The 26875-nt window shown below is 37.8% G+C and overlaps 1 protein-coding gene across 4 annotated transcripts in view; it reads right to left on the bottom strand.

Annotated features, from left to right (window-relative positions):
- Positions 1–17636, bottom strand: part of SPATS2L (spermatogenesis associated serine rich 2 like) — a 69451-nt gene extending 51815 nt beyond the window's left edge. Inside the window, exon 1 of one of the 4 annotated variants that reach the window (XM_088135668.1) lies at positions 17432–17636. The gene's annotated coding sequence lies outside the window, so the exon portion shown is untranslated. Of the gene's footprint in view, positions 1–17123; positions 17391–17431 lie in introns of those variants that run through there. The other 3 variants (XM_025172617.2, XM_088135669.1, XM_015889672.3) reach the window with 3 other exon arrangements.
- Positions 17637–26875: the final 9239 nt, after the last annotated feature.

Below are 26875 nucleotides of genomic sequence, written 5' to 3' on the forward strand. Positions count from 1 at the left end.
TCATAGCGTACTATGTCTGATTTTCTTTGAACTAAAAATATGGGGAAAAAACCCAGTTATAAACTAACTTAATAGGGTATTCTATCTCAGTAGCTCAAATTAATGACAGGAAACGATGATGCAGTGTTTCATTTGGTCCTTTGTTTTTTTTTTTTTTTTAAACTGATTACCTAATCTGCACTTACTACTTCAGTTTTCATATTGGAATAGTTATCCTTTGGACTGCACTGTTCCATAAATAATGAGTAGTTTTCAGATTAAAAATGACAAATTAAAATATGTACATATATTACATACAACAATTATACAAAAAGAGAGAGACTTTTAATTTGAAAATGGATGTGAAAGTTGAGTAGAATAAACTTAGGAGTAACTAAGCTGAGATACCTTGCTTGTTGCTGGAAGCTAGGGATATGCAACTGAGGCTCCGGACGGTACGGATTCCCTAAATAATTTGTCTACAATCCAGAGAGAGGCCTCTGACAGCCACTGATGAAATTTGGCAAAACCACTTCCCACCTCTGGAAGTGGAAACATATAAAAATGGTAGTATCAGCTCTAAAACAGGCTCTATTTTAAAATCAGAGAAAAGCCCAAAAAGGTAGTTTGAGGAGTTCTACCAGGTGGATCACTGGAGTCTCTCCATAGACTCAAGCTGGAGCCTGCTTGCCAGCTGGTTCATGGGAATAGATCAGTGGTTGGAATTCCAGGGAAAATGGCGGCTTGAATACGGCTCCGTTTCTTTATGGAGCTGACACACACAGCAATTAGAGGAGCTGGCAATCGGTTCAGCTCTTTGGAATCATCTCCAGATAAAGGAGAATGGCAGGATCATCCACAGGCACATCTTACAGAGGCTCCCTGTGAGGAGATTGCAACCTCTAGCAGGTGAAATGCTCTGGCAGTTGAGGGGAAAACATCGAGCCCAAGCTGGGTTGCGGAGCCTTTAAAAGGACACTAAATTTGCTTTTACATCCTTTTTTAATTAACATTGTAAACTGCCTATTTGTGATTTATTTGGCAATTAAAACCCTCCTGAAAGACAGGTTGCTGTACATCAGGAGAATTTCCTACTATCCTGGGAGAGATTAAAGTAAGTTTAAAGATCAAAAAGAAATACGTTTAACATTTGGAAACAGCGAAACGGAATGAAGAATGCTGATTGGGGACAGTTAAGAGGCTAGATGGATTTGAAACAGTTTTCTTACAGATTGTTTTAAATGTTTAAGAAAATATACTAAGTGAATTTGGTTTTAATTTCAAGAAAATTTGTCCTGGAAGTTTCCTTCTGAAAATAAACACCAGGTAAAACTGAGCTTTGAAGGTCAGAGGGAACAGAGAGCAATTAAAGGAATATATCTCTTTTAACACAATTGAGAAGTATCCTTCCTTCAAAGAAGAATTTTTAGCTGTTTGGAATCAGTGTGTCCAAGAACTATTTTTAAAATTGGGACTAACAGAGGTTGCAGAAGAAGAAAAGATTTTATTGGATAATACAGAAGTTGAGGACAACTTTAAAGACTTTAAAATGGATTTTAAAGAAGTGCCAGATTATGAGAGAGACATGGAAAAAGATGCTGTGGATCTGAATATGGACTCAAAATTACTCGATTATGAGAATGATATGGAGAAAGACGCTGTAATGGATCAGAAGAGTGACTTTGAGAGCTATTCTATTTTGGACCTACAGAAGGGAAACACCAAACCTTTTCTGAAAATAGAATTAGAGAACGGTAAGAGATTACCATTTGGGGTTTTATTTGGAGAAGAGACTGATGACTGAGCCTTTCAGAAAGAAGAGAAAACAATTTAAAGTGGATTTATCAGATCAGGATTAAATTATCTATGTTTTGATTTTGGATTGTTAATATTGAATTTTCTTTTTCTGACCAGGACTGTAAGACAATGATTTACACCTGTAAAAGTGATTTATTTGGTTTAGGTTAAAATACATATGTTATTATTATTATTGGTCTTTTGTATGCTTAAGGGGAGAGATCTTCTAGGCTTTACTTTTTAGAAAAAATTTAGAAGTTAAAATGAAAAATAGACCTATTTGTTTAAAATACATAGTTTATTATCACTGGCACTCTTAATGCCTTTGCTGATTAGACGAATATTTTTCATAATTTGGATATTGTTTAGGGATGAGAAAGGGGATGAAAGGGGCTTTTTAAAGGAATATTAGAGAAGGTGTTAAGTTACTGTTAATGCATATACTTGTTTGGAGGGGGGAAGTCATCTTTTATCTTTCTTTCTTTCTTTCTTTCTTTCTTTCTTTCTTTCTTTCTTTCTTTCTTTTTCTTTTGGTTTGTAGGTTTTTTAGTTCTGTATTAGTTTTTATATAAACTTTAATTAAAATATTATATAAAAAAAGGAATGGATCAGTGGTTGAGCCAGGAGAGGATAGCAGTTAAGATGCTAGAATGACACTGGGGAGGCCCAGGTTCAAGGCCATACTCAGCCATGGAAGCTCCCTGGGTGATTTTCAAACCAACCTATCTCACAGGGTTGTTGCTGTGCGGAAAAATGAGAAGAGGGAATGCTATGTCTGCCACCAAGAACTCCTGAATGAAAGGCAGGATAAACATCTTAAAAATAAATCCCATCTCAGAACCATGAGGCTCTGGGGCTGCAAACAGCCCCTGAACTGCAGCACAGTACGAAGCTCCAGCTGCCCCAGGCCAGCTGCCCCAGGAAGCATTCATTTGCTCAGCTACCTCCTCTCCCAGTTCTCTGTACCAACCTTTCACCTTTTGTGCCCAGCCCCCAGGGCTGAAGCAGAAGCACATCATTGCCTTTACTATCTCCTTTTCAGACCCAGCTTCTCTGGCAAAGTTTTCCTACATGTGACTCCTTGACCTTTGGAAGGGGGCTTGCTTTTGCTGGCTTCGCACAAAGGGGCAATCAACATCATCATCATCCAATTGCAAAAGTCAGCTTTACTTGGAACAGCTTACATCCAGCAACAATACCTTTAACACCATCAAACAAGAATTTCTGCCTATCCCAGGTCCTTGGGAAGAACTCGTTAGGTGGATAAAAATGCCAAATCCAGTCTAAACATCTGGCTGACTGTGCAACCAACAATAATAATAAATTATCATCATCATCATCATCATCGCCTAGCAGTGCAAAGCTAGCAAAAGCAAGCTCCTTTCCAAGCGGTTTCTCTGATGAATAATTCCCCTTGGCAGCTGGGAATACAGGAAGCAGTCTTGCCCAATGGGAAAGGATTGGCTCAGGGAGCCAGGTGTAGGAATCTTTTGCTGGAGAAACCACTTGCAAAAGGGTTTGATTTTGCTGGCTTTCTTTTGGTGGCTTTGTGCAAAAGGGCTTCTAGGGAGCATAAGGCCAGGCCAGGCATGCCTCATCAGCAGCAGGAGCAAGAAGACAGCAAGGTCAGCTGGGATAGTGGAGCGTTGGGCAGCAGGGGTCTCAGAGTGCAGGGTAGCAAGGGCAACTGCGGCTGGGACTGGGCTGACTGCAGCTTTCTGGGGTGTGGCAAGCAGCTCCAGAGCTGCATGGTTCTGGGGCTGCTTGCCACCCCGCATGGCAGGTTGCAGGGCGGCCAAAAGGGCAGAGTTGGGTGCGAGATAAGCAGGTGGGGGGAGTTGAAATGTCCCTGTGGTCATAAGTGCGGGCAGGCTGCTAAGCATCCAAATTTTGATCAGGTGACCGCAAGGGCGCTGCAACGGCCGTAACTTCGAGGACTGGTTGTAAGTCACTTTTTCTAGCGGCCGTAATTTCAAACAGTCACTGAATAAGTCGAGGACTATCTGTATAATACTATATAAGTAGTATTTTGTAATGAACTTGAACCATTGTGTATTTCACTCAAATTTTGCTATGATAGGCTCTGTTCTAACTATGGGTCACCTGTAACCTGGGTGTTCTTAACCTGGGGACTATCTGTATCTGCTGTTCTACCGGCAATTCCTTCATAGTTGTTAAATATCTACATATATACATTGAGGTCAGATTATTCATTTTATACTACCCTTGGAAAACCTGCAGACTGAAGAATCAATTGCTAATCTAACAACTCCCAAAATGGACTGTGCAAAGAGCAGGAAGAAGAGCTACCTCCACACAGAGGCAGATTATATTGTGAGTATAGAGTCTAAGCCAAGCACATGTAAGTTCCTGCATAGATCCATCTGAAAGCCTGATTCAAATTGGGCTAGAATGCATTAGACTTCTGTGGATTACGTTGAAAATGTCTGGCTGAAATAAAGAGCCATCAGCCTTTTATTGCCAGCAACTGGTTTCATTGCTTCTTTGTGCTTTTCAGGAAAGACCAAAAATAGAACAATGCTGTGAATGAGAAATTGAAACATATTTTAAAGAGGCAAACAAAAGTAAAGTAAAGCAGTTGCCAAGTTTGCTTACTGAATTGATAACATTTTGAAAACAATTTTGGAAGAATGAATTTATTTTGTTGGAACACATATACAGTAGAAGTCTTTCCTGTGAAAGAGCAAAAGAAAAATAAAGTTTTATCCATTTGTGCCATTAATGTTCTATTTGTGATTGCTGTGGTTCTTTTTTCCTCCCTCCCTCCCTCTTGCATTATGCTTCCTTTTTACTTCCCTGTTATTTTTAGTCAAGGGATTTTGTTGTTTTGAAATCAAAAACTAAAAAAAAATTAAATAGATCCCAAAAGGACTGCTTGATAAAATGCCTCCAGATATGCTAGTATTAAATTAATTTAGTGGTACAAGGAAGAAATGTCTCCATGCGATATTCACACTCTAATATCATAACGGAAGTGAAACTGTATTGCTTGCACTTAAAAGTATACATAGTATTAGACTTTTTATGTTCAAATTCTGGAGAAGCAGAACAAGGAAGACAAAGAGGAAGCAAACTGCCAGTGGAGATTCGCTGGAATTAGTCACAAATATAATAAGAAAAAAAGTACATTCCTAGGCAATCATCACTGACACAAAACCCTCCAAAACTCATGACCTGTCCATGTGAAATAATAATTTATATGTCAAAGCAGTAATTTCATGGAGATTATATACAAACTCAAACTACAACTTTTCTTGACATTTCTTAATAGGTTTGCCTGTTAAATGTTGCCAATGTCACTAAAATCTTGGTAATGTTGTGTGGAGTTTCTGGCTTAATATTATCATGCTAAAGAAATAGTCTGTCCTGAAATAAATCAATGCTTTTCTTCTTAGGGGAATTTTCCAAAGGGCCTTTCTCATTTTGTTTTGTTTTTTTAAAAGTGGTCTGGAGGAAGAAAAGGAAGATAAATATCACGAAATGTATCCTTATACCTTTTAATATGAAAAGTTGAATGTTCTATTCTAATCTACAGTTCTAAACTATGCAAGTTGATTCAACAGGACTGAAGAGCATCACGTTTGTAGGGAAATCTGTTAGCTATGGGAGAAATGAAAAGCGTGGGAAGGGTAATGATCCAACTAAAGCAGGGTTTCCCAACCAGAGTTCTGTGGATCCCTAGGGATCCATAAGAGGTCACTAGGGGTTCCCTGGGAGATCATGATTTATTTTAAAAATTATTTCAAATTTGGGCAACACGCTCTTGCAGTGATGAGCAAAGACTGAACAAAAATCTAATGACAACTCTTTCTGAGCTCTCTGGTAGTGCGCTATAGGATTGTGTTTATCTGGTTGAATCCATTCTTAATTTTTGATACGAGATGGGGAGACTGTTGATAACATATGAATGTTATATTGCAGGATGGGAGGAATATATTGAAGGGAGGGAGGGAGACGTGCATTTTCCAAGAAATTAATGGACTTGTCCAACTTAGTCTGTGTTGTCAGTCTCTTCCTCCAGCATCTTTTCCCTGCAGTTTTCCTGTAGTTATTTTATCCCATTATTTTAAATAAATTTTGTACATGTTTATTTAGTCATGTCTCAGGTCCAATGTGGCGATTTTTGAAGAGGAGGTGTGAGAGAGAAGAGGATTCTAGAACAGACAATACTGATAAGTTTAATTATGATAATGATAATGAAGAATTTAAATCTTCTCAGGCATTTCCCTGCACTGGTACATCAACAGATTCATCCTCTTCATGTTTCCCTGGAGGTCATGGGACTAATTTTTCACTGAGGTTCACTGAGGTCATGGGACTAACTTTCAAGGAAATCTCTGTAAGAGTGTATTTTAAGAGCCCAACCCTGTGCCCATCTAAGGGCTAAAGCTGACACCATGTGCATATAACTCGCCCTTTTCCCCATTACTTCTAATATAAACACATTACCCCTATCATATAACATACTGTAACACCAATGAGTTTTTTTTAAATTGTGCTGATTGAGTAAGGAGAGAGCTGGAACATAGATGATGTATTTTCTCTGTTAGCCAGCAAAATCTGCTGAGCCAGCACTGTTATTTCAGATATATTAGTTTTTCAGTAAACATGGCACAATCCAGCCAGAGATAAGAACAAGCTTAACCCCCACTCCCCACCCCCAAGCATTTAAACTTGATAGGCTATGACTAATACTGATTCTGAGCCAAATTCTGGATTCCAAGTCCTAGAAAACATGGAATCTAGGGAGACAGAGTTCTAAATCATAGGTGGCAATGATTTAGTTTGCAATAATTCTCTTTCAGCCCTATGGCCTTTTTATCCTCAATCACAGCCCCTTGGCCACATCTCTTTTTAATTTTGTGAGTCACTGTACAAAAGGCACAAGAAACTCTAAAAGGGTTGTGCAACACACTTTGAGCTATAGATAGATGCTACATTCTCATCACTAAATTCTCTGAAGCAAGGTCCACCAAGCCCTAATTTCTAATAAAGTAGTTTTAATCCTTGGCAACGTGTGCTCTCACAAAAGAGATATTATTCCAGGGTATTTACAGTGAGAACTGTATATGTGATATAACTAACATCCAAAGTAATCAAAGAAATGTCTGATTGGGAGCACACCACTATTTTGGGTGGACTTTGAAGAAGTGGGATAGGAAGAATATTGATGTTTTTAAACTTTGGTGTTGGAGAAGACTCATGAAAATACCATGGACAGCCAAGAAAACAAACAAATCAACTCAGAGTTCTCACTCGAGCCACAAATGACCAGGTTTAACTTATCCTACTTTGGACACATTATGCAAAGACCTAGCTCTCTTGAAAAAGTGCTGGGAAAGGTAGGAGGAAAAAGAAGAAGAGGACGACCAGCAGCAAGGTGGATAGACTCACAGTGGCAATTGTTGGAAGACCTGAAAGATCAGATTAGGGACAGATCATCATGGAGAAGATCTATCTGTGTGGTCGCTAAGGATTGACACTGACTTGATGGTACATAATCAATTTCCTTCAACAGTGCAAATGGTGATCATCCTTACAATCAGGGTGCATAATGAATGCAACAATCTTTGCAATAATTTATATTGCCAATGTATTACATATATTACATATACTGCGCATATATAAACACTGTAGCTGATGGATTATCTAGCCAAGGTTTTATATCTAACATTGTAGATATAAAAACAGAAACCTTTCTCTCAGACAAATTATACTTGTACTAAAACAGTAACATCCAATGAAGAAGTACCTTGGCATTTTTTCTGTACTGGTATTTTTTTTCCCTCACTCAGTACCAGCTCAGAAACATGCAGAATACCACGAAGTTGTTAAGGGCTGTTATTTAACTTAGGGTGTCATTCAAGCAAAACACTGAGTGGTTAAGAGATCAAAACATTCCTTTGAGAGAACTGTTCCTCATAGCTGGTGTTTCCTTTTCATATTGTATTTCTCTCTGTATAAAGTATATATATTCAAAACTTGAATACATGTCAATCAAGTATCTAAAAATACCTTACTTTACAGAAAATATCTCGATTTAAAGGCTGTCCTTTTCAAGATCAATATACTGTAAAGACAAGTCTCCCCATTCTGGTGAATATGATGTATTTTAAATAAATTAGATGCAGTTGTAGGAAATAAGTAACATAATTTATTTAAAAGTACAAGAATCAGCACGTGAAAATCTACATCCACTGTTTAATCACGTTTTCCTTTTTCTTAATAAGTGAGAGGCCATACTTTGTACTGAAACCAGGAAGAACCTCCCCCCACCCCCCAAGAATGGAGAGTTGAGCTGATTTGTCTTTGGTTCAGCTGCAGGGTAACTGAAAGCAAAAAAGAGCTAGTTTTGGGGTTCTGTTTCAAGGTTTTTAAGATGCTGTGCTTCACAGTTCCTTCCAGCTCCTGAACTTCAGTTCTTGAAAAGGAAACGCCAGCCAGAAGCTCCACAGCTCCCCATCAGTACAAACAAAACCACCATGGACAAGAGCGAAAAGTTGTTTTGTCCCTTTCCCTCTGCAGCACTGGACAAGCCGGGGGGACAAAAAAGTTTTCCCTCCCTTTTCTGAAACAAGAGGGTGAGGGACTTTTAAGCTCGAGTGGTGGCTTTCACTCCTCAGCTTTTCAAGTCCGCTGAGGTGAAGAAAATGACAGGTCACCTTCCCATTTCTTCTGAGATTAAGAGTAGTGAAAGCAGTGGTTGGAAAAGTCCATGATACAACTAGAGAAGATGCTCAATCTTTCCCCTCCGAAGTCTGAAGAGGGATAATAAATGTTTGGAAAATATTGTGAGAACATTTATGGGCAACCAAATTTTAACTGTTAACGTTAGAAGAATATTTTTCCCTCTCCATTACGCCAGTGTTAGGATCTGTGTATTGAAATAAATTTCCCTTTCACAATGGAAAACAAAGTTTTAATAGAAGAAAAATGTTTCTAGAAATAACACACAAACATCAGCCTTAGTCTGCCAATTTGGAGGTGGCTGGACTTCCTGTGTTCGGAAACTGTACAGTAACTCTAAAATGAAAATTGGATGAATGCTATTCTCCTGGTCATACCATACTCTCTACCCTCTTTCTTGTATCAAACACATATGCACACACAATACCTTAATGAGCAACAATTCTATAAGAAGGGTAAGCAAATGTGTTTAATTATAGTCTGCATGCAAAATGCCTATTTTGCATTTCTAATGCCGTATATAAGAGATGGCTCCAATTAACTTAATGAGGAGAAATTTTGTTCCACAAAGGAAAATTGTTATGCTATAGAGAGAAATAGCCAGTATGTATGTGTTTCATTTATTTCCTTGGTCTAACCTCTAATGGTATTGGTCTTAAATATTGGGGCTTTTGACTTTGCCTTAAAATGTAATTATACCTTTTCATCAAGATATATTGGGCTCACCGACTCATCAAACTTAATTAAGACTGTGGAAATCAGTGAAGTTCCTGCCTGTTTTGCTGTCTGTATTAATCCGGAAATATTTAATCCTGCATTTTATTTCCTGGATTAAAAAAGACTGTAATGATTTACTTTCTCTCAACATATGGAAGCTCTGTTTCTCTACCTTAAGTAGCTATTAATGTAAACAATACCCTTTTGTTAAAGACATGTATTATCTTGATTCTATTTTTTGACATACTGTATATACTTATTTGATGTAAGTTTTGTAAATGCAGCTTGATAGAAGGTGTTTGTTAAAATGTAAATATCAGTTTGTACACAACTTCTTTTCATACACGATACTTTGCATATTTGAGGACTTCATTTAAACTTGGTAGGAATGGAACCTCTAAATTTGCTCTCAGCAGATTCCATAGCATAATCCTTTCACTTAACCATAAAAAAAATTAAACAACAAGTCTTCTGCATGCACCCACTGTCTCTTCCCATCAATGGCCAGGGCAGCATGGTTACTTCTGGTTGTTTACTAAACTCTAATCAGCCACAAACCATTGCTTCATTCTGTGATATGCAGCAGCCAAAAGTACAGTGAATTTTACATTCAGGTGATATGCTTAGTTATTGCTAAATCACAGTTGATTTGAAACCCATACTTCCTCAGCCACTCATGAGCAGAACCAGTAGTCCCATGTGGCACAGCAACGTAGCACATTTCCCACTTCATTTTATAGTTATGGTGAAGTTTAAGATCAGTCCTTCTGAAGATGTCCCTTACCCCTACCAGTCAGGCATGTCGAAAAGGGCCTTCTCTTCTGTCACTATCAGATACTGGAATTCCCTTAATTTAGAGCTATAATTAATAGGGTCATATTGTGCTATTGTCATTTTATTACAAAATAAACCAGGATAATCTTCAGTTTTCTTTGGAATGGCCAAAAGTGCCACTCTGTCCCCCAAAACCATGCTATTCCATATGCAGTCTAGCTTGGCTTGGCTACATTTCTATTTTGTATGCTGCCTTTCTGATGGTTTTTAATCCTGCTTTATCATTTGGCATCCATTTCTTCCCCCATGAAGGACCAAAGGACCACAAACTAAATACCAAGACGATATATGGAAGGAGCTAAATGTGTTTAGCCTCAAAAAAAGATGACTCAGCAGGTGGGGGGGCATGATAGCACTCCTCAAATATCTGAACAGATGTCACAAAGAAGGAGGTGAAGAACTGTTCTGTATTACTGATTAGAACAAAACACAGAATAATAGATTGGTGTAATAAGAAAGTAGATTGCAGTTCAATAATAGAACAAACTTTCTTACAGTAGGAGCAATTCAAAGTGGACCCAACTACAACAGTGGAGAGATGGAAAATTCCTCCTTACTGGATGTGTTCAAACAGATGTGTTTACTGGATGTGTTCAAACAGAAGCTTGACTGCCATCTGTCTCAGATACTCTAATTTGGGGATCCTTGCACTGAGAAGGGTTTCGGTCTCAATAATCCTTTCCAACTCTAGGATTCCATGAAATCCATCCATCAGGTGGAACAGAGAACGTGATAGATGCCAAGGGAAGTATCCATGGGGACATAGTCATTTACAAGTGCCACACTACAGACTTCAGAATGGAAAGTTCTTGCTATAACCTCCCCCTAGGTTTAAGATCAGACCTTCTGAAGATGTACCTTACCCGTACTAGTCAGGCATGTGGGAAAGGCCCTTCTCTTCTGTCACTATCAGATACTGGAATTCCCTTAATTTAGAGCTATAATTGGGCCTTAGTCTTTGATTTCAGAAAGAGTATCTTTTAAAATTGGCCTTTAAAGTTTTAGTAGTTTTAATAGTACAATTATTGTAACTTATGGAACTCTATTTTATGCTGCAATTATTGTAGTGTTTTTATGGTACATACTGCCATTGTGGTTTTTTGAAAGCGGGTATTAAAGGCAGCATTACTTTCTATTAAACATATCATTATATTCAGAATGAAGTATTCTATCTAGAGGAAAGGGAAGAGGGATTCAGATTCAGTATCAAGAAAAATATGTTGTGTACTGCAGAAATTAAGGACAATATGTAAGTAAGAATTGGTGCACTTTTTATTTTCCCTTACAAATAAAGCATGTTTAAGATAAAATAAATTGTGAATCTAATTTAACTCAAGGAAAAGTCTATCTTTCCTAGTACTCTTCCTTTGCACTTTGTTTTCCTTTGCAGCATTATTTGTGTGGTAAGAAATGTCCCCATGCCACTGATTAGTCAACAATTAAGGAAGATTTCAATCTGTTTTTTGGAGAAAGACAAGATGGGACTTTTTCCACATCTCTACTCACTTGAAGATTTTCCAGAGCAGATTTTGGAAGAGTGAGTTTGCGCGGGGAAGAGTTTAATTTATTGGTATGAAGTCATAGATCAATCAACATAAAAACATCTAAATGTACACTATATCTGATATAGCTGTAAAGAAGTTTTAAAGTTTTGAAAGAAAGAAAGAAAGAAAGAAAGAAAGAAAGAAAGAAAGAAAGAAAGAAAGAAAGAAACTAACTAACTTTAAGCAGCAGTTCATAACACTGACAGCATTTGCATACAATATGGCCATTTTCTGCAAGGTGAAGGGAAAATTCCCTTTTGCTTCTGCTGCCAGAAGCAGTTCCATCAGCCACCAAATTTCGCCCATACAATTTCCTATGTATACTTCATATTGTATAAACTTCCTTAAAAAAAAAAACAGGCAGCCATTGTATTATTACTTATCCTATTATTCCTGGGAACACTATCTAAATGATTTATCAAAACAGCCATCATTGCAAATATTACTAAAAGAGATTCATTATTAGTACATTTAGGAGGAATCATAAAAAATACTGGCTCAAAAATTAGCAAGGAACATGCAACAAGCACTGTGCTGGGATAGATACATTAACTAGCATTTGTGGTTCAGTCTCAAGATGAAGAGGCATATTCAAAAAGGTGACAGAAAACACCAGACCAGAAAGAATTGGTGAGCTCTATTTTATAGCTAAGGAAGATGCTTTTGATGTAGATTCCCTAATGCTGAATGGAAAAGTTGGATCTCTTCTTTTGCTTCATTCCCTTTTAAATATAGAAGCCAGTAGTTAATGTATGAGGGCCGAGCTTCCTAGAAGTAGTTTAGTATATTTGGATATGTGGTTTTTGGTTTGGCTCCTTTCTGATTTAGCAATGTTGCTCTTTTGTTACCATAAAATAAAACAGGGCATCAATAAATGCTGTATCTGGAGCCTTTCTTTTCAGTAGGAATTTTATCTAAGCAAACAGCACCTATTGTGATTAACTATTATCTACAGCATATTTTAAACCATCATATGCTTAAATATTTTCAAGTTATTCAGGCACCTTTATAAATATCTTGGGGAAAAGACATAGTTTCCCAAACTATATAGTGGTACTTCCCTATTACCACCTTTTTCACTCTCCAAACCCTCAAAAGAATCTTGAAGGTGATCTGTGATATTCATCACTTCTGCAGACTTGTAAACTGGATGGAAATCACTGCAGCAACCAAACTACTACAGATCCTGCACCAACAAAAAAATCCCCTACCTCCTCTTTGCACAACACAGAAAGGAAAAAAAAAAAGGAAAAAGCAATAGCTTGGTTTTGCACACTGGTTGTTTCCATACTAAAAAAAGGAAGCAAGAACAAAGCATTTCACCCCTATTCTTTTGTTGGAGCTATTGAGGGAGAGCTGCAAAGCCCTGAAACTAGCATTTCCCTTACAAGAGCTGAAGTTCAGGAGCTGTAAGATGTGAGATAAGAGGTCTCTAATGGGTAAAGGGAGCAGCAAAGTCTTTAAAAGCCTCAACCAACTAAACCCAAACTAGCTCCACAGCACTTTGAATCACAGTGCAGCTGATCTGGAAAAAATATAAGCTCAGCTCTGCAACATTACTCTACTGACATCATGAGAACACAGAAGTCTAGAGCTGCTTTCAAACTGGCACAGAATCCTTGTGTGGAAGAATGCAATGCTTAATATACTTCTAAAATGTCAGGAAACCAACAGAGTTAGGATACTCTAGAATCTTACCCTAAGATAAGTGTTATCTTGCTCAAACACAAAGTAATTTAAGCCTTTGACTGAAGAAAGCATTCCTAATGGTTTATATTAATTATAAATATTCTGTTAGATTATTAATAACTCAGCAAAAAATTATAGAAAACTGTACATCAGCCTTACATTCTGGGGGAAAACACATACTTTTGGAGCCTCTCAAGCACAAATTCTATTCTAATATCTGATTATGGTTCTTAGGATATTGCCACATGATTGTTTTTGTTCTGCTTTCACCCTTCAGCTCCAGGTGTAACAAAATTCCCCTTGCCCCATTCTGTACAAAACAAGACAAATTATTTGCCAGCAAACTCCCCCCCCTCCATGTTTTTAATATATGTGTACATTTTTCTGTTTGCAAATACACACAGAGAGACACATTATATAAGGAAGCCACGCTGCTGTGATGACACAAATCTTTCTGTTTCTGTTAAGAAGCCTCTGCTAGCTATGATGCTGGAAGGGTAACATGGCAATATTTTTACAGCTGCATTCTTTGCACAATAGTCCTAACCTAGTTTCTAGATCCTTTAGGAATATGTCTGAGGAAGGGAGAGTTAATGGCTCATTTAAACCAGAGGGGCTGGGAGGTGAGGTTGAGGCAAGAGAGCACTGCATGCTGTTTCCATAAGCAGGGAAAATCAACCTTTAATCAATTGTATTCATCAGTTGGGAAACTGGTGAGAAGGGTTAAGAACAAGATCACTGAAAAGGTTCCCTCTATCCCTTCCTTAGCAAAAGCTCCAGCTGATCAGGGATCAAGGAACTAGGATGCATGGCAGAACAAGAGCAGAGCCACGAGTCCCAACATCACCAAACAAAGAAACGAACAAACAAAAAAGCTTTGCTGAATTTTAGTTATCCTGGAAGAAAGCCAGAAATATCCTGATTTATTCCTTCCAGTAAATCAAAGATATGGGAATAGGCAGGTCTAGAACTGATCAGGGAGTGGCAGGAGGGCCCACAGTCTATTACGGACATATCTGTGGAACATTCAGAATGAAACATCCTAAGGAAAAGCCCATTTTAGTTTGTAAATATATGTATTTATGTAGCACATATACAGTGTGCGTTTATATATACATATCAATTCAAATAATTCTGGACTACTATAATGCACTCACATAGCTAAGGCTACCTACATGGGGCTTGGAAACTTCAGCTGAAGGTTGCTATTAAATCAGAGAATAGGTCTGGCTACAGGAAGCATGTGATTCCCTGCTTTGAAATTTTTAACTGATTAACAATCTGGTTCAGGTTCAGTTCAAAGTACTGATTATAATCTGAAAAGCCTATTGAGAAGACTACCTTCTCCCTTAGGAGCCTGCCCTGGTATTTGTATCTTCAAGAGAGGGTATACTGCATTTGGTGGCAATTCAAGAGATGGTCTTCTCACTCAGGCTTTTGAGCTCCTTAGCAAGAAAAGTCAACCTAACAAAAAGTATTCTTTAGGCAGGCTTTTGATACCAAGCAGGCTCTGGCTGATCGAGTTGGAAGCTTTTTTTTTTTTTTTAAGTTTTTTCCTAGTATGTGTTCTAATTATGTTTTAGTTGTATTTTTAATGTTATGGTTTTAACATTATTTGTTGGCTGCCATGACCACCATCTGTTAGTGAAGAAACAGGATATAACTCAAATAAATAAAGAACCATAAACCTCTTATATTACCAGCTGTTGCTTAATGGAATTAATGGAGCAATTCTATGTATTTCAGGATCCTATTTGGACTGAGTAAGGCATAAATTGCCCTACATGTCTACTCAGAAGTAGATTCTCTGTATTCAGCCTAGCATGTTTAAGACTTTATCAGCAAATCCCCTGAATTAGGGGATTTATTAAAAATGCCACATCTCCTTAATTATAATGTGTCAGGGTTCAGATTCAGAGAAACAGTAATCAGAACCGGGGCTAGATTACGAATCCTCACTGAATGTTTCTGTAATATTAATAAGGCAAGATGTTAAAAAAATATTGGGAAGCACCCAGTTGTTGGGAATAAATCTGTTATATTAATTCAGTAACATTTTTATGCATATATATTTGAAAGTGTTGTTTTATTATTTACTCCATCGCACTCTCCTTTCCATAATGCTTCAGGGGTGTATGTGTACAATCAGTTCCTTCTCCAGCAGCCCAATTCCTGCTTCTGACACTACATTTTTCCCTTTCCCAGAAGCCTGTGGCTTCTCATCCCCAAATAAATAACTGAAAGGCCTTCCAGTCCATGAAGTTTCCACCTGGATGTGGCCCTCTCCTGAAGCATGATGAAAAGCCCCAAGCACTGTAGTAGAGCTCTTAAGTTTATATAGAGGCCATCTGCCCTTTCACCAAAGATTAAAGATTCATAGCATTATTTATCAACATTTTCTTACTTTATGCTAGTCACAGAATTCAGCTTTTCTTAATATAAAATTATGAATGTGCAGGTATGGATAAAAAAACATCTCTATGAGAATGCATACAAGTGACACTGGCCCATTTTTGTATCCAGTACTGAGCGGATACTATTGGAATACAACAAAGATTCACACAATTTTTTTTAAGGGTATGCGATCAGAAATGTTGGCCATGACATATTGACTTGGTATCTCAAAATATGACAGTATTTGCATTAGTAATAGTATGTGGACAAACAAGCTCTACTACTCTCCCCACCTATCAACAGCAGAGCCAGCAATTACAGTTGAGTTACAAACCCAAGCAAAAAAATCTAAATAAGATGTCTATGCATTTTGAAAATATGGAATAAATTTAATCCTCCTGTTGCTCTCAGTAAATAGTTAATGTATCTCAAGGCTATGGCAGTAAAGGACAAGAAATATGGAAAGTTCCTGAAGCCCCAATTTAAAAATGCCAGAATCTTGGTGTGAAAATCAAAGAAAGCACTCACTCACCTTTCTATTTGCCTTTTAATTTCAGTACATTTCTAGAGTTACAATTTTGAGCAGCTCAACTCAAAAAATACAATGCAATCTTTCATGAAAAATATTGCAGCTTTGCTGCCTTGATACCTGACTGCAGTTTTTAGGAGCTGCACAATCACTTTTTAATGCAACTGGGTTTTCAAGCCATTTAGTGTTAAATATTCCACAAAACCATTCAACATTAACATATATACTTTAGGAAATAGTGTATGGGGGGGTTACAGCAAGGGAGTTAGAAATACAAGGATTATATAAATGCCTCGTAAGATTCCTGCTTGCAGAGCATCAATACTGTACTGTACAGTGCTGTACAGTAGTGTAAAACTAGCCTCAGAAACAAAATAGGGGTTAACAGTTCCTGCCTAATTAGTTAATAAGGAAGGACTCGATCTCTGGTCTTCTTCCCACGCACACTCCGATGGGATTCAAGAATGCTTCCAGCGTCACACCCCTTTATTGCTTTTCAGGGATCACTGTGCCATTTCCTCAAAACTGCAACGTTGGGAGTACCCCCCCCCCCTTGAACGAATGCACGAGACTAACAATGCAGGGGTGGTGGTGTAGGAAGTGGGCCACCTACCCAAATGATTTCTCGTTCGACAATTAAACCAGGTTTTGTTTTCTTCCTTCATCCCGCTCCTCCCATCGCCACCCACTTTATCGCAATTCCCCTTGACCAAGACAGTCAGGGCTGGCCGAAGAAACCCGAAGGGCTCGGAACGGGGCATCCGCGATCATTCCCCTCCACCAGCAATGCTGGATTCCAGGTTCTCCAGCGCCTCCGATCCGTTTCACCGAAAAGCAGAATTCAGCTCCGAGCCATTTGGCGCCATTTACCCCCGAAGGGGCAGCAAAGCAGAAAGGGCGCGCGGCTCGGGGCGCTCGCGACGGTGCCTTACCAGCCAATAATCTGGTCCCGCCTGAGCGACGCGGCCCAGGCTAGGAGAGACGGTTCTCCTACGAGCAGCAACAGGACAGTGAAAGGCGAGTTGCGAAGTAGCAGGGGAATACCGAAGAGGGGGCGTTCTCCGTGCCTTTCGTTTTCCTTTAGCTCAACACTGGCGGGAGTCCGGGAGAGCGCCGTCCTTCCCGTTCAGCTGGGTTTCTACAGCGATTCAATTCCCTCGGCTCGTCACTCAACGCCAGATAAGCCCTCCTCAGTCACTCCCATCTCACAGGGTTTCCCCCTCCCTTCCTCTATACTTACACACACACACACTCTCCTCGCTACAGAACAGATGGGGGGTGGGGGAGAATCTCTGTTCCTCTTCAAATGCACTCTCTGGTTGCCCCACCATTATGAAATGACTTCTCGGTCGCCGCAGACCCTTTTCCCATCTCGTGCCAAAGCGCGGCTTCCTATTGCATTTTTGTACATTGCTGACTACTGCTTGGAACTCTGGAGAAGACGTGCGTGTGTGTGCGTGTGTAATAATGACAGTTCAGGGGACATAGCCAGCATATTTTCTAGCTGAGGCATTTTGGACGGGTTAAAAAAAAAAGTAACGAGGAGTTTCTCACAGCCAAGAGTGTCTGATCCGTCTCTCTCTCTTTTTTTTTTAACAAGACAGCAGGTTAATATAATCCGTTTTGGAGCAGCTTTTCCTTGGTCAGATGTGAATGTGTCACGGGGTTGGGCTTCTTTTTTTCTCCCCAAATGTTCGGGGATTGTGAGACAGGCTTTTCAGACGCTTGGGACATGTTACTGCTGATATTTATGAGCCAACCAAGCTCTTTTTTGCTTGTGAAAAGATGTGGGTTTTGTTTTTTTTTAACTCCATATTTATTCATTAAAGAAGTTTTCCGGTCTCAGCCATGCTGTCGGTAATGGTGGTTCATTTGTTTAAATAAATCAGAACTATTGTTTTTCAACCTACTTTTCTGATTAATGCCTGTACTTTAGATAAAAATGATTAATCTGAAGATTGGTTTAAAAAGTGACTATAACCAAGCACTCCTACTCATTTTTACTCACAAGAAAATGCTCTCAGGTACCGTAGCACTCTGACTTTAGGGAGTTTTTTTGCTTGCACACAATATTTCATGGCACAGGCCTGCACACCAGTTCAATGGGACTTTCTCCCATGTAAATGTGTAGTGAACTGCATTCTTGGAACAGTGCCATAGTAACTACTTCATTTTTTGTCTTCCAAACTTGCATTTCTGGTTTATTAAAATCAGTGATAGTTTTACTATTACTTAGAAGATAACAGATTCTCATCCTGATTATCTTCTTAATACAGTCAAGTATTTTTTGCATTTGCAGTCTGCTAAGCATGTTTCTAACAACTCTGTATATAGAAGCAGTCAAAATATTTTGGAACACTTGAATGTTTTACATTTCCACATTACAGTACACTGTATTTTCAATAAAAGTTCTTTTCTAATCACAGAGTTCAAGCATGAGTTTCATATTATGCAGCTTAGTGAGCATTTGGGGAAGCAGTGAAGATTCTTCTGGAACACAACTGCCGTTTCAAAACCAGCTGGGAAAATAAAATTTACAAAAGACTTGGACAGTAGTGTTGAAACCATCTGAACTATAAGTTAAAAGCCTCAAAAAGCATTAAAAATTATTTTGGATGTCAGAAAGTGTAGAGAAAAATATGGAAAGAGAGCAAAGAGTAAAATAAGCCCGTCTGTTTATTTTATGTATCAACTATATGCATTCAGCCAAAGGTCAGACATCTTATTTTTCCATTTCATAGAGTGCATAAGAATCAAAATATGCTCATATGTGTTGCTTCGTTACGGAAAGTAATTGAACTATAACAATATATTGTCCAGGAATTTGCATAGCATTGGTATAATTTAAAATGTTTAAGTTATATGTTGACATTTTTCATCTTCAGACATATTTCCATAATTGGATATTTTAGTAATTTGAGCTCAAGTGACAAGAAACACATCTTTTATAAATCTGATCCAGTCTTTTCTTTGCTGCCAGGAAAGTCCAAATATAGAAAGATGCCAAAGCCTCATAAAATAATATTTACTTCCCCTTCTTGGGTCACACTAGAACTTATACATGAATACAGATAATAGTATCACAGTCAAAACAGTTGTGGGACAGAAGGAATCTGAATAGGAGTAGAAAGCACAGTTCCCCTTTTGCACTAGTAATTTCTCTGTTCAAAATCTTGCATTATATTTCTCTTGATACGTAGCTATAAGAATGAACCCTCATTTGCAACCTTGTTTGCAGAGAGGAAGCGGAATGACTAGTGGAGAATCAATTCTGACCAAAAAAGGGGGGGGGCAGAGCTCATGAGGAGTAAGCATCTCTCCCTATCAATTCGTTCTCCTCTTTTCCTTTCCCAAACCTGTTCTGCTGATTAAAAGTGATACACGTGTTATCATATTAAAACACTTTCCCTCTTGGTCTTTTTGCTATTCAAAATTGTTCCCTCGGGCCCTTTTTTCCTCTGCAGGGTTTCAAATCTGTCTTTACATTCATAAATCTATCTTTAGAGTAGCATGAGAAAGAATGAATTTGGGAGAGAATTTTCAGTGCAGAAACAGTAGTGGGGAGCATAGGGGGCCACAGGGTCCACTACTTTGATCAAAATGATAAAAGCAGTGTTGCACCATTGTGATGCATGCTCTGCCTCGTCTGACCATGCACGCAATGTCACCATGTGTGCATGAAAGCGGCACAGCATGCATCACAACACTGCTCTGATCATTTGGCCTCCCTTACCCCTCTCTGCTGATGCCTCTAGCAGAAGGCAAGTACAGTATATCAGCATTCCCCTCCTGCACCTCTCTGTATCATTGCACTACAGAAAGCTGCTTTGTTATTAATTTGAATGATTATGGGATACTGTTTCCCGTTTTAGCCTATGATATGAATTCCTGTTTTAAGACTGGGAAAATTATTGATACCTTTAAATTTCAGAACTATGATATTTTCCAATAGGAAGACAAGAGTTTTTTCCACAAATAATTACTGTGAATTGAGAGGGTGCTTTTACATTTTCCCATAAGAATAGAAGAAGTTGCTGAAAACAGGAATGAATAGGAGATACAGATGACTGCCGAGATCCCTGCTGAAAAAAGTGGATGCCTTTGAAAATTAGTGTGAAGATTTGCTTTGTAGAGGACAGACTGCTCAGTCAATTGAAATCTTTTGGCAAGGCTTGAACTGGGTGTCTCTCATCTTTTCTTCCCTATCTGGCTGCATCTTTTCTATATCTCTTTCCAATTTTGTTGTCTGTTTCTACTCTCTCCCCTCACTCTATTTCCATTTTTTTCTCTCTCTTTGCTTTGCTTTGTCTGGAAGGAGGAAGGGAATATGTGTAACTGTGAAAGTGTCTGAAAGAGAATAGTTAATATGTACAGAAAGAGAATATATACAGATGTTATATTTTATCAGTGGTGTACCTTATTTTGCAGGCTATTCATTTTCATCAGGAGTTATTCATTTTTTATTTTAGTTCTGTCTTCTGTTTTTTTCAGAGTACAGCTATTGGCAGATATTATATTCAGATATGATACTGATGATCTGCGTGAATCAACCCACTGCAGGATGAAGCTTTCCTCATTGAAGCTTATGGACTGGGATCTACCATGCTGGTCCACTGTGGGCTGGTAGAGAGTAGGTTCCGAGTTTGGGGCTGAGAGAGAGAGTGACTGGCCCGAGGTCACCCAGATGACTTCTGTGCCTAAGGGAGGACTAGAACCTGAGTCTTCCCACTCCTAATCCAACATCCTAATCACACATACACACATATGTATGTGTGTGTGGATATACACATGCATACACAGACATACACAAACATATACACACACATTACAGGTTGATCAGGCAGGGAAGCTGGGAACCGTGCAGGGGTTTTGTGTGTGTTTATAATATTTTTCTGTGCATTCTTACAGAGGGGTGGGGAGTGTCTTGGGTTCTGGGCCAACTTCATCCCTGTTACTCAGTATTTTATTTGGAAAAGAAGGTAGGTGAATTTCTAAGAGAATCTTAGCAATGTCTGCTACTAGAATCTAATTAGGGGTGAGGGATATGATAAAGTGAATGTACCACCTATTTGTACACATCAGCATCTCATCCCAGGAACAAATTCTTCAGTGATAGGATTATCTTTTTCTGAAACATTTTGTGGTAAAACCTTATATGTATTGAACCAATTCTAGATCCAATGAGAAGAGTTGTTCCATCATTATTATGAGAGATTGTGGGGACACTGAGAAAAGAATGGAAGGGAGAGTAGAAATAAACAGTTAAGAGATAGCACGCAAGTCAGTTGACAACTTATCTCATAAATGGCAACTTAGCCTGGGAGGCAAGAAACCTGTGAAGAAGCATTTCAAATCATTTAAAGAGGCTCTATCTTAATTAACTCAGTATAAATGAGAGTGGCAAGTTCCTCTTACAGTTTCCAATACAGTTTCTGTATTTATCCCAGACTAGCATTAAAGAGACCTTGCTGAAATCTGTAGTTCTTGCTTCTTTGATCTTATCCAGCTGTGGAGGGTTTGACAGCTATGGAAAACAGCTGCATTTTAGAAAGCTTCCTATAAATGAAGGTGGCATTAGCACTTCACATGATGATTTTTTTAGGATTCTATTTACAGAATTTGTATATAACCAAGTTGGAGGTTAAGGGTTAAGGGTTCAGGTTTGAATTAGGAACCTCACAGTAACAAGGCAGCTGATATAGTGACCTGCTTAGGATAGTATCCTTCAGACTTTTGGTTCTGGCTGCATCCGTATCCTCAACTAAATCTGGATAACAACTGCTCATGTTCCTCCCAGGCAGAGTTGACAACTAAAATTGTAGGTGGAGAATCAAGACTGTGGTGTCTGCCTATGGTCAAAGTATTCCATGGCAGTATTCTTACAATCCAGGCTGCTAAATTAATACTTATATCTGTGTGATTCTGCTACTGGGAGAAGTAACAATTATATTAGTTTGAAGTTCACCCAATCCCATATTTTCATTTCTCCCTGAAGCTGATGTCTAGTGAATAGAGGTATACCGCTAAAATGAATATAAATACCAAATCTTTCAAAATTATTATCAATTTAGCATATCTTTGTGGGAATTCAGCATATTTTAGAGTGATTTCTTAACTGCCCCACACAGAGTACTAAATGATAAAATCATGTACCTTATGTAATTTTCCATAGAAATAATATTTACATAATTAAATGCAGCTGTAGACAATCCTGCAGAATCTCTGTAGCTACACATTTCCCCACCCCAAAAATAGCTTGGACAGATATTTATGTATTCTTTATCATAGCAGAACTGCTGGCTATAACTCATGAGAAAGTATTCATTATAAAAGCTATAAAAGAATGTAGTGTTTTGCTTCATAAACATGTTCACAAAACCAACTGGAACTTTTTCAGGATTTGGTAACCATCTTTCCAAGAAGCATTCATAAATGGTTACTTAAGGAAAGAAAAAAACCCCAACAACTTAAAATTGATTCAGAGACAAATCCTCCCATAGTCTAAATGTGTGGAACGTACTCTTACAATTTCCCATAGCGATGGCTTAAATTGCCCTTTTATGGAACAAAAACAAAAATCACATTTTTGTGCTTAAGTTTTTTCCTCTAAGAAGCCACGTGAGAGGATTCAGTTGTTTGGCTACTGTACATAGCTACTGTACCTTATTGGAACTTGTCAGATTAGAAAGAAGATTGGAGAACTGGTCTAGTGTACTAACCCAAAAAGGCCCATGTGAATGACTGTTGTATCCATGGTTTAAAACATTATCTGAATTGGCCCCCTGAGTTTGCTTTTGACTCAAGCTTTCCATAACTGTCCTTGATAGTTCTTAACTGAAGTGATCCTCAGACCCTGTAGCAATAAAAGTATAAGATTACATCAGTTGCTGATATTTCATCTTTTGGTCCCTTGAAGGTTACACAGAGAAAACATAACATCAATGAATTCATTGTATGCGGCTGGAAGAACCTAACTTTAAATCTGAAACACAGTACCTGAAACATAGTACAATCATTTCAGAAGAAAGGTGACACGTTCCAACACAAATGGGTGTATCAGGGAGGAATCTGGCAGCTGGTATCCTAGTGTTGGCTTACAATGGAAATGCTATGTTTTTGATCCTGTTTGAAAACTGATCAGGAGAACCATAAATAGCTTGAAGGAAATATCTACACTGGTTGCTAGTTTACTAATTCACGTGCTGTTATTTCAACCTGAATCCTTGTACATTTCTCTTCATTCAAATGTCCTTGCTTCATGACATTGTTCAAAAAAACCAATCTACAACCATTTATAAATATATAATTTTATATTAATTATATGTATAAAATTAATATAATTAATTATATATAATTATAATATAAAATATATAATTTATATATTAACTACCCCAATAACTCGAGTCCCCTAGGCTATACTGTATGTAAAAGCCTGTTAAAATCTATAAAAGAAATTGATATAATAACTGCATCATCATCATCATCATCATCATCGCCACCATACATTGAGAAGCTGAAAAAACTTCCCAGAAATAGGCATGGCAACCACTTCAGTATCATTGCCAAGAAAATTGTGTGGACATCCCCACATAGACCCCAAGACTTGAACTTGACTTAAAGGAAATGTTCCTTTAGTACCTCTAATTATAACAATAATAAATACTGCAAATTATATCACAGTTTTCAATAATTCTAAAGTGGCTTCCTAAAATGCTTGAGGAAAGGACAATGTCTTCTATTGTCTCTAAAAAAAGATGTAATTGGCATGTGAGCTTGTTGGTAGAAAGCATTCCACTGCTGGAACAGTTCTGAAAGAGGTGTTCTCCTGTTTTGCCTTTTCAGTGGAAAAGGAACTCAGATGATGATTGTAGGGTTTGATTAAGTAAAGATTAAGCTGCATAAATGAATACCAGCATTTTGAAATCAGCTTTGAAGTATATTGGTATAGGACTACCAGATCTTAGCTGCAAAAATCCAGGCTATCATTAGATAGCACCAAAGAGTTTTCTGAATCTCTTTGCAACCTTCCAACGGTTGTATCTCTGTGGCCTTCTAATGTTGCAGCCCAGGGGTGATAACCTAGATTGGCAATCAATGTAAATGGAAAAGCCCTGAATAATATATTATTCATCAGTCGGTTTTATACTAACTGAAATCTCAAACCATTTTCAAACACAGCCAGATGCATAATTTGTAATAATCCTAATCTGATTATCAGAGTGTAACTGTAGCACAGCTAATTCAGTCTATCTAAATATGATAAAAGGCACATGATATTTGGCAAATGGTAAAAGGTACTCCACATCACTAAATTTCCTTGAACCTCTAGTCCAAGTATATCTCCAGACAAGCATCTGATCTTACAGGGTGGCAATCTCCTTTCGAACACCATGTAATCAAAGAGATCAACTATGTACAGATAATATCTCAGTCTTTTCTCAAGGGAGTGTCACATTCTAGATTGAGATTTCAGCTCTATTACACTTTTGGAATATTCATACTGAACATCAGCTACATCATCTATATTGGGTGAAAAACAAAAAGATGTCATGCTGAGTAGTTACAACTCAGCTCTCATCTTCTAATGGATAGTCTCTCCCAGCATTTTCTTCCAGATGTTACCAAAGAGAAAAAAAAGTGATAAATTTTGGGTTTTTTTCTTCAGAACCATAGCTGGAATCTTGAATATATTTCAGCGGGGGGAAAAAATCAAAACTTGGTCCTTGTGATTTCTGAGTCATGGGACAGCCTATATTTATAATTGCTAAGAAATGAACAATTACATAATATCACACCCAACTTAGGAATTCAATAAACAATTATATTCCACAGTATATAATTTTTAAATAATTCTACTGAATGTCAATGTAGAGTATGTCAAGAAAAAATAAACGTGGTGCTATTTTCAGAAAGTAACAATATTGGAAATCAGTAAATGTTCTCAAGGCTCCTTTGGGGCTTCAGGAGGATTCCAGGTTTGTTTTAATATGTGATTATGGTTCCTGCTATGTCCCTGGTTTTTTAAATGAGGCCAGTTTGAACAAAGGACATTGCAGTAAACAAACAGAATGGGAGAAGTATGGGTGACATGGGCCTCCTCATCTGCCTATTGAAGACTTTGTACCATGACCAAGAATCAACAGTTAGAACAGAATATGGAACCATTAATTGGTTCAAAACTGGCACAAGAATTGTAGGTATTACCTTATCTATTTAACTTATATGCAGAATATACAGTATAATGAGAAATGCTGAATAAGAAGAAATAGGAATTGGAATTAAAATTGTTGGAAGAAACATCAACAACCTCAGATACTACTTTGATGACTAGAAGTGAAGAAGACTTAAGGAATCTCTTGTTCAAGTGAAAGAAGCAAGTGCAGAAGCTAATCTGCTGTTCAGTATTTAAAAAAAAAAACTATGATCATGTCAATTGCCAACAAAGTAAATAGGCAGAGAAGCCATTAAAGCAGACCATTTTCTTAGTCTCAATAATTTACATTTATGGTGAATATTGCCATGAAATATAAACTTTTTTACTTGGGAAAAAGATTGATGAATCTAGAAAAAAAAGTGTAGTGATACCACACAAAGGTATGTATTACGAAGGCAATGTTTTTTCCCAGATGTAGCATATGGCTGTGAAAATTGGATCATCAGACAGGCTAAATGAGGAAAAGCTGATGTCTTTGAATTGTGGTGCTGGAGAAAATTGTTGGGAATACCTTGAAATGAAGAGCAACAAACTGAATACCAGATGAAGTAAAATTGGACAGCTCAATGGAAGGATGAATAATGAAGCTAAAACCTAAATAATGTGGACACATAATGAGAAAGCAAGAATCACTGGAGAACATCACCCTGATGTTTGGAAAATTTGAAGGCAATTGTAAAAGAAGGTTAGAGTTAAAAGACAAGGTGGCTAGATATTATCACTGATGACACACAAAAAACTTACAAGAAGTCAAAGAAGCAGTTGCTGATAGACAAGCCTGGCAAAATTTTGTCAGGGTCAGAAGAGTCAGAAGTGACTGGACAACAAAAATTAATGACATGACATGGATCATAACCTAGCAATCCCACTGTTGCTTTTATGGGTGTGATTTTCAAGTCTAACTTTTGACTGTGAAAGGACTTATTTCAAGCTAGATATGATACCTTATGAGTTATTGTTATATCTCCTTTATGAAATATGATTTTATTTCTTTATCTTAGACATTACAATTCCAAACTTTTATTTCCTGTTATATTTAGGGGATAGAGGACATATCGTTTCACTTGAAATGGCCTTAAAATCTTAATTTAGACTGTATATTGCTATACTATTTAAAAATTACATGAGAGTAACCAAATACTTTTAAAAGGTCAGTAGAGGAAGGAAAAAAAGCATTAATGCTAATCCCTGTATTTCTGGATCGAGCAATTGTGAAATTCCAGATTATAAACCGATTCCAGGAAGACCTCAGGCTACTGGAGGGGGCAGATGGACAGATAGATTACCCTGGTAAGAATTTATTAAAAATACTCCAATTGCCTTCTTTAACCTTTGTTTAATAATGGCCAGGTTAGCATATCAGGCTAATCCAAAAACACATGATAGTTTAGCATGATGTGTAAACCAGGCCTATAAGCCTTGGCATCAGCTTTTTCAGAATATAATTCTAAGAATAAGGCAGCCAGTTTT

The sequence above is a fragment of the Python bivittatus genome, unplaced genomic scaffold, assembly GCF_059951505.1.
Source record: "Python bivittatus isolate LINGU-HERP-01145 unplaced genomic scaffold, Pbiv_v1 ctg000200_np1212, whole genome shotgun sequence".
In the NCBI taxonomy this organism is placed as follows: domain Eukaryota; kingdom Metazoa; phylum Chordata; class Lepidosauria; order Squamata; family Pythonidae; genus Python; species Python bivittatus.